Raw genomic sequence first — 9,256 nt, 5'->3', positions numbered from 1 at the left:
CCTAGCTCAAATGGTCTTCTTTTTTTTTTTTTTTTTTTTTCAACATTCTTGAACCTGTTGTCCTCCCTGGGAAAGGAACCCGGAAACCAGAACCAGGAGGCACTGGATTACAAGTCTCTTTCCATCAGTCCGTGAACAGGGGAGTTTATCTCTCAGCAAATGTTCTCTGACAGAGGAAAGAGGAGCCACGCAGCAGCCTGTAACAGTTAGGTCTCTAAATTAAAAATACTGCCATAGAGCCAGGCATGGTGACCTCAATCCTATCATGTGGAAGGAAAAGGCAGGTGGGTCTCTGTGAGTCCAAGTCCAGCCTGGTCTACATAGTGAGTTCCAGACCAGCCAGTGCTACATAGCGAGACCTTGTCTCAAAAAAATCAAAATAAAAATAACAACAACAACAACAACAACAACACTGGATAGTCCATTCACCAGCTCATGCAAGAACTTTTAAATAAAATTAGGGGTGTTGAAAATGAAAAGATCCAATCCCCCAGGCTTGGAGAGACTAAGTGACAGGTGGAAGGTCCCATAGGAAGCTGGTCCTATAGGAAGCTGATCCTATAGGAAGCTGGTCCTATAAGAAGTTGGTCCTATAGGAAGCTGGCCCCATGGCTGATCTAAAGCCATGACCTTGTGCTTTTATCTACACCATGGTGTTTGATCTTGGGACTAGGCTCACTTTCCAAAAGCCAGGTTTGGTACTCTTCTCTCTTGCTTCTCTCCTTCCTTAGAAGCTGCAAAGCGGCTTTCTCAGCTTTCCTGGGAGCAAGCCACAGCACGTGATCCAGCTTAGCAAGACATGAAAAGATGCTCCCTGAGAGACTTTTCAATACTCAAATTAAAAGGGCCTCGCCGGAAGAAAAGCTTTTGCCTTTATCTTTTCTTGTTTAAACAGACATGATATGCTAAAACGGGGGCAACCTTCTTGAGTTCGGGAGGCAACAACCCAAAGGATAAAAAACTAACAGACCTAGGGGGTGAAGAAGAGATGGGAAGAGCCCAAGCCAACCACGAGGCCATCAAAGTTGCCCAATATGTCGTCAAAACACTTATTTACAGGTTTTTGCTAACAAGGCAATAGATACCCTTATGATAAAGCCAGACTTCGTCCATTTCTTTCACTAGCATCCGAAGGCGTCCCTGTGAACACGGGGCTAATTTGAAAGTTCCTGATTCTCTTGCTGTTTTCCTCTGCATCCTTCTTGGCCAACCCCACCTCCCGCTTCAGCCGGGGTTTCCTACATGATTCCTTGTATTACGAGAGCAAACGTTTCAAAGCACCGTGTATTAGATACTTTTCTGCTACTACAGTACAATTCTGTGACCAGAAACAACGCACAGGGAGGAGTTAATTTTGGCTTTCAGGTCCATATGGTGGGAGCCATAGCAACAGGTGACTGGGGCAAGAAGCTGAGATCGCATCTCCACCACATGCTAATAACGGAGTGGATATGCTGAAGTGGGGTGAAGCTAAAACCTCAAAGCCCACCCACGTGACATACTTCCTCCTGCAAGTGCATCCCAAAGGTTTTATAACCTTTCCCAACAGCACCACAAACCGGGGTCTCGGTGTTCAAATCTATGAGCTTCCGAGGGGACGTTTCCGACTCAAACCACCATATCTGAGCTCTTGTTAATTCTGTTGACAGCTACATGCTACATTTCACCTCCTGCCACCAGGGACACACTTCCAACCACGTTGTCTTTAACATGGGATATCCCCTTCTCTCTAGGTTACTTTATAAGATGTCTACTTGACACTTAGCAAGCTCAAGAACAACTTCAATGACTGGAGAGATGGTTCAGTGACTAATTACACTTGCTGTTCTTTCAAGGGACTCAGGTTCTGTTCCCAGTCCCTACGTATTGGCTCATCTGTGACTCTAGATCCCGAAGATCTGATGCCTTCTTCTACACCTTGCAGGCCTACATACATACATGTATGCACATAAATGTTCCTACACATAATTCTTTTCAAAAAAACTCTAAAATAATCAAAATAAAACAACAACAAAAACAACTTCACCTTGGACTCTTAAGTCTCACTTCATCACTATAATGTCTGCTGGGTTCTTGGCCAAAACATTTGCTGGAAGAGAAAAGATATCTACCATGGAAAATACCTGTAGACCTCTGCCTCCTGCCATCTTACTTCTTCTTACATGGGATTCAGGGTAGCTTCAATGACAGGGAAGAAATTCAGGACGCTGTGCAGGTCAAACCACCCTTGGTCCTCCTGCTCATATATCATGAACTCCATTTGGGGCATCATGGCATGGTGCTCGACCTACAACATGGAGAACCTAAGGCATTTCTCTACCTGCCTGTCTTTGCTGTGTGCCTCCTGGTGGCCCCTGGAACTAGGGTTCCAGATGTTTTCAAACCACCATGTGTGCACTGGCAATCAAACCTGGGTCCCCCGAAGAGAAGCAAGTGCTCTTAGCCACTGTACTGACCCCTTGACTCCTGTTTTCTCACCAACGCCTATCTAGGCCGCCATTTTGAAATAAATGCTTTCTAGTGGAAGTTCCAGGCCTCTCTGTCCAAGCCAATGGCCACTGGCCACACCTGACTACTGAGCATGAACAGAACATCTATCTATCCTATGTGTATCATTTAATTAAGAAAGAAAACACCCTTTCCTTTACCTTCCTAGATGTTATGGCTAGAGTCCAAGGAATTAACCTGGAAGACAGATTAACAGGAGAAAAGCAGGGTTTATGAACCTATGAGGCATGCACTACTCAGGAGAAAAGCTTACTGATATGTAACTCAAATTATTGGTCTTTTTTTCTTTACCACTTGCTGGGTTTTTATTGCCTTTACCTCAAAATCATCACTATGTCAGAATGCCATACGTGGAGATACCATATGCTGAGTCTGTTCTACTGGGCGTGTAAGATACATACCAAGCGAGATGGTCGGGATGTGAAATGCTCTCCCCCCACCCCCAGGCTCATGCATCTGGACGCTAGATTCCCAACAGGTGGCACTGCTTGGTGAGCAATGGGCCTTGAATGCTATAGACCAGCCCAATGTCCAGTCAAGTGAAGCTACTTACCACAGTGTATTTCCCACCATGATGGCTGTGCCTCCTGACCTAGGAACCCAAACAAACTTCTTCTCCCTTGAGCTGCTTCTGTTTTGTCTTAGCCACAGTACAGTAAAAGGGACACACCAGACATCTTAAATTATTTGCAAACGCCACTAAACGACAACCACCTAATGAATAGTGTTTGTTAGACAGATAAAACAGTCAAGTCTCTCTCTCTCTCTCTCTCTCTCTCTCTCTCTCTCTCTCTCTCTCTCTCTCTCTCTCTCTCTCTCTCTCTCTCTGCCAGAGGACAAGAAGTGGAAGGGCTGTCTTTAAACTCCTGGAAAGCAGACACCCAGACACCCAAGGCTCATCTCTCCAAGGTCCCTGTGCAAAGGGACCTAATGTCTCAGGTTTTGGCCTAGCTGCTCCGATTCCACTCAGAGCTCTGAACAACGTCCTTCTGCCTCATCTGAGTTTAATACAGGCAGAGTACAGAATCAAGATGACCCACTTACTAGATTATAGGTGATTTATTTTATCTCCAGTGGTGCCAGACATTATATTTTACATTGGAGTCTCATGGCTCTGAGCTGTGATTTATTTATTAGACTTGATAATGAAAGCTGTCTACCCTGAGCACGCAGAGGAAAATTTAGCCCAACTCTAAAAGTAGAAGGAGCTGCTGTGAAGTACGTCCCCTGATTTAGTGTGTGTGTGTGTGTGTGTATGCATATGTGTGCATGTGTATATATGTGTGTATGTGTATGTGTGTATGCGTGTGTGTGTGTGTGATGTGTGGGTATGTGTGTATGCATGTGTGTGCATGTGTATATGTGTGTGTATGTGTGTATGCATGTGTGTGTGCATGTGTATATGTGTGTGTATGTGTGTGTATGCATGTGTGTGCATGTGTATGTGTGTGTATGCGTGTGTGTGTGTGTGTTGGAGGGAACATTGTCACACTCATGCAACTTGTCCCTTAACTTGCAAAATGGGGTCAAGATGAACTCATAATTATGAAGATCTGCACATGGACTATCTTCTGTAGGGCTATGCAAATAAAACTTTAAAGACCCGATGGACTACCTCAGAGAGCCAAGGCACAACTCTTGTGCGAGTGTCAGATGGTCCTTCAAATGCAGTAATCGAAGGTCAGCAAAGCTTTGCTATTCTGCCCACCTCGCCCCAAGTCCAGACTGTCAACCTTTATCCACCATACAAGTCCACTGAGATCACATGCAACTAGGCTACCTCAAAGGGACAACACAACTTCTCTAGCATGAACTCTCTCCCCAGCTTAGGAAGTGATGGCCTTCAGACAAGTCTCAGTGACATGACGGTAAATGTGAGCATTTGCAACAGTCCTCTAAGGAACAAAGATGGTGAGCAGACAGAAGGACCCACGATGGATCTTAGAAAGAGCAAGGAGTTGAACTGGACTGAGAATGAAGAGGTGAATTTCTAGAGGAGATCCTTCTGGAGGAAAGCTGGCTTGTTTTGTTTTGTTTTGTTGTCTCATGTTGTCTTCTTTTATCCTGTTTTTCCAGGACAGAGAATCATATATCTCTTCCAAAAGAAGACAAGCTATTGGACCAGGAAGCTAAGTCCAAGGACAAATGAGGGCAGGGATAATAACAGATAAAAACTGTGCCTTACAGCAGCGCCTCAGCTGGAGCGCGACTCTTTGAGAATACCCATTCTGCAGACATGGCTGTCCTGAGTGTATATTGTTGACATGAGCATGACCTTGTCGTGGACACCAATGCCTCAGACCCATGGGAGGGACAAAGTCTTCCTCTATTCGAAGTGTGAATGATGACAGTGTGTCAGGAAATGTCCACCACGCCTTTCCCCTTCCTGGATGCTGACTGTCTGAACGCAACCCTACCTCTTGTTCAACTGTATATAATAAACACCCTGACCTTCTGAAATGCTGCGCCCTTTCCACAAGGGAGCCCAGTGATCCCAACTTCTCTGTGTGTCCTTGTTTTTGTCCTTTCTTCAATCCCTCACTGCCCCAGTTGGTTCGATCCTTGGAGCTGTCTGACACCGTCATGGATCATTCCTCAGTGAGAAAGTCTAAGCCAGTCTTTTACCTCCCAGGCCTAGAACAGTCCAGGATGATTAAGAGCAAAGCCCATTGATAGTGTGTCTTTGGTCCTTATTCTGCTGTTGGTGGTGGTTGGTTGGCTGGCTGGCTGGTTAGTTGGTTGGTTAATTGGTTGGTTGGTTGGTTGGTTGGTGGGTTGGTTGGTTGGTTGGTTGGTTGAATGGTTGGTTGGCTGGTTGGTTGGTTGGCTGGTTGGTTGGCTGGTTGGTTGGTTGGCTGGTTGGTTGGTTTAGTTGGGAAGCTACTAAGCTGAACATCACCCACACCTTAAGGCTCTTTGCAAGTAAACTGTAAAGGGTTACTTGTTCTTAAATGATCAGAAATTGCCAACTAAAATCTGAGCCAACTGTAGGCAGCCAAGAAATATCTCTACTTCGCTCCCCCACTCTTCCTACATATTCCTATAGGGAGCCCATTGCTCTATCATTGAAGCTGAGCTCTCAAAGTCTCTTTTGGCTCATGAGCTGTCTTTGGTACAAGCAAACCCTGCTAAGTTTATCTGTGGCACTTCCTCTAACTACCTGGTCTTTCCTGCTATAGCTTGGCTTTTTTCTGTATCCCTCAGGGGCCCATGAGGTAAAGCTGGCTCCCCAGATTCATGCTACTGTGAGATAGTGGAGTCTTTAAAAGGTGGGGTCTCACTGGGGGACTTCTAGGGCATTGGGAAATTAACTCTTAAAAGGGACCTTGGGACCCCAGCTCTCTTTTCCTTACTCTCCGTGAAGTGAGTAGCTCCCTTCTAGCAAGCATGTACTCTACCATGCATTCCTGCTTTGCCACAGGCCCAGAAACCAGGCCACTTAATCATGGACTGAAATCCTCAGAAGTATAAATTAATTATCTCAGATGCTCCTTATAATATCAGAAAGCTGATTGATGTGTTTCTTGACTTCCAGCCCTAGCCAGTTCCTCCCCCTCAGTGGGATTCCGGAAGTTATTTAGGGGCACCTCGCTGTGCCACCAGACAAGGCACTATCCCCTTTTCTTCTCAGCTCAGGCTCTATAAGGTCATGTACTGTGAAGGTCACAAAAACCCAATGTCTAAGCAGCGGGTGCTATGGCTGGCTGCATTGGCCGAAGAGACTTAATGATGAACCTTTTTCTGCCGCTCCCAGAGTCACTCATAAATTATCTAGCCATCTTACCTCTCCCTCTTCTTCCTAATGCTTCAAGGCTTTCTTCCCCTAGACAGAGGGTGAGGGAGGGACTCTTCTCTTCAGGCAAAAGGCCTCCCAACTGGATGCTCCCTACTGGGTAACCAAGCAAGCTCAGGTCTGCCTCCCCCTCTGTGCCAGAGTTCCTGCTGGGTAGAAGGTTTCTTCTTGGCTTATCTAGAAAGAAAGTCTATTGACTTAAGAGAGGCTGGCTAGGGGACTGGGCTCTGTGAAGCTGAAGTTCTGTCAACGGAGCCTGGCTGTGAGGGTGATTGCCCCGAAGGCCGCCAGCTGTTCAGCCTGCAATGGCCACCCGCACACTGCTCAGCTTTGAAATCTCAAAGCAGAAGAACCAATGTTAACACCCCCAGCGCCTCGTTGGGAAATGGCCACAGTGCTTGATGTAATTTCTGTTTTCCCTTCTCCCTTCACACCCCTTTGTGCTGGCCACAGGCCAAAATCAATCACCTCTCTGCCTTCCCACAGAGACTTGTCTCTCCTGCTTCTGCCTCTCTGGGAGGAGACTTTTCTCTTGCACAGACCAGCAGGGCTACAGATCCGGCCATTAGTATTCATGGCCTGATCTCCAGGAATTGACTTTTGATAAGGAGTGTGGGGGCTGGGCTCACATCACATCTTAGCTCTGCTGCATTTATCTCCTGTCAAATGTCAGTCAGACCCACGGGTATTCACTAACCTCCACATGAAGCCTGCTCACCTAAGAAGTGGGTTTTTCCCTTCTGATGTAGGGTCGGGCTATTGACAAGATAAAGTATTCAGGGGGGTCATAATGCCTTTTGTGGGTGCTGTCTATGCAAAAGACACAGCTCTCATCCTACATGGAACAAGGGAAAGCTTGTTCAGGAGCTAAGTTCAGTGGCCATGGCCTGAGAACATAGGTTTAGGGTGACCCTGAATTCCAGGTACCAACCTGGAAGCAATTTCGGGAAGTTTTATAGTTTTGCAGAACAAAGAGTGTTGTCCATCAAGGCAACTTTAAAATACATTGGTGGGTACAACAGAGAGGCAGTACAGTGAGATAGGAGAAGGTTTTTCTAGGTTCCAAACACTATCTGAGGACATTCTTAGCTTCTGGGTTGGTAGAAGTTAGTGGTCTGCTAGGTTAATAGATTCTAAAAGGTTTCTGTCACAAGGTGTTGATTCAGGCACAGAGGCAAGCAAAGAATAGCTGTTCTGGAGGCCAGAACTAGCCCAAGATAATATAACTAACCTCTTGGACCTGCAACATTCCAACCTCTCGACCGTGCTGAAATGTCAGTCGGTCTCTGCAGGTACAACTGGATCATCCTGAGATTGTCATGGGAGTGAATTTGTCTTGTAGGTAACAGAAGTGCTCTGACTTGATCCTGTGTTTAGGTGAACAGGCCATCAAAAGCCAGGCTATTCTACCTCTAGGACCTCCTCAGCTGAGATGAACAGGGAGGGCGAGAAAGGGCCACAAATTCACTCTCAGCCCTGACTTCGGGGCTGCCAAAGGCCCCAGAGTCATAGAGAGGAAGAACTGAGTAGAGGAAGGGTTAACCAGTCTTGGCTACACTTGGAGACGCTGAGAGGACGCACATTTGTCTCCGTTATCTCGGGTCCGGTCTGTGAGCTCCTCCTGACTCAGAAGTCAATACTGTGTGAGGGGCCAATCCACTTCACCAATGACAAGGTTTCTCCTGCTCAGGGAGACGGTCCTATCATGGGGTGACCTCTCCACAGGCTAGGTATTCCTGGAGTCTTGAGACCATCTCATGCTTACCCTGGTAAGCTTTAGCCTTGGAGAGGAAGGATTGCCGGCTTCAGATGAACCGTCTTTAATGATTAATGACTCTGTGCGAGTTCAGCAGAAATCCAGCCCAAGGCTTTACACTGGTAAAGGAGACAGAGCAGGTACAAAAGGGAGGCAGGGAAGCTTTTGCGGGCTTTTGGCTACCCACTGGGCATGTGCAGGCCCAAGTAAAGAGTTTGTGCCTTGGCAAAAACAGCCTCTACCTCCTTGTCACACTTCGGTTTGGAAAGACTGAGGTAAGAATGTCGCTGAGGAAGGACCACGGGCATGAATATTGTAGTCTATAAATTCACCTCTGGAAAGCACCTGGGAGGTAAGCGATATAAATGTATTCATGCTGGAGGCTGAGATAATTTCTGTAGGGGAAACTCGACAGAAATGTGGGGGTCCAAGACCGTGCTCTGGACGCCAACAGAAGGTCTGGCAGCTGTGACCAGAGCCCTGACTGCTGCTTTCACTGTGCATCATGACTTTAACCAGTTCTCCCTAACACACACACCTCACCTCACTCCAGGAGAAGCACCCCTACAGGGACACCTCTGCAGATAACTGCCTGAGCACCTATTGCTCCACCTACCCAGGATACCCCAGACTTTTCCCAGCTTCTTGATGCTGGGGGTTATGGAAAAGGATGCACATGCACATACACACACTCACACACACACACATTCACATAAACACACACTCTCACACACACATAAGCACACACTCTCTCATACACACACTCACACACATTCTCACACACTCACACACACATACGCATAAACACACACTCTCACACACACACATAAGCACACACTCTCTCATACACACACATATATACACACTCTCACACACTCATACACACACTCTCTCACACACACATTCACACACACTCACACACATGCACATACACACACACACACACACACACACACACACACACACACACATGGCAGAGAGAATAAGGGTTTGAAACAGCAGGAGGGTTGTACTCGGTTTAGATCCCTCTGGAAGCTCAGACTTGGGGGGAACTGGGAGAGCTAGAGGGAGGGAAACTGTAATCAGGATCCATTGTGTGAGGGGAGAAATCCATTTTCAATAAGAGGAAAAAAGAGAAAAGGAACAAGCACAGAAACACAAAGTGGGTGGGGGAGTACCGTGCAAAGCTGGTTCTCATG

The sequence above is a fragment of the Rattus norvegicus genome, chromosome 18, assembly GCF_021556685.1.
Source record: "Rattus norvegicus strain SHRSP/BbbUtx chromosome 18, alternate assembly SHRSP_T2T, whole genome shotgun sequence".
Classification (NCBI taxonomy): Eukaryota; Metazoa; Chordata; class Mammalia; order Rodentia; family Muridae; genus Rattus; species Rattus norvegicus.
Note: the sequence above shows the minus strand (reverse complement) of the source record.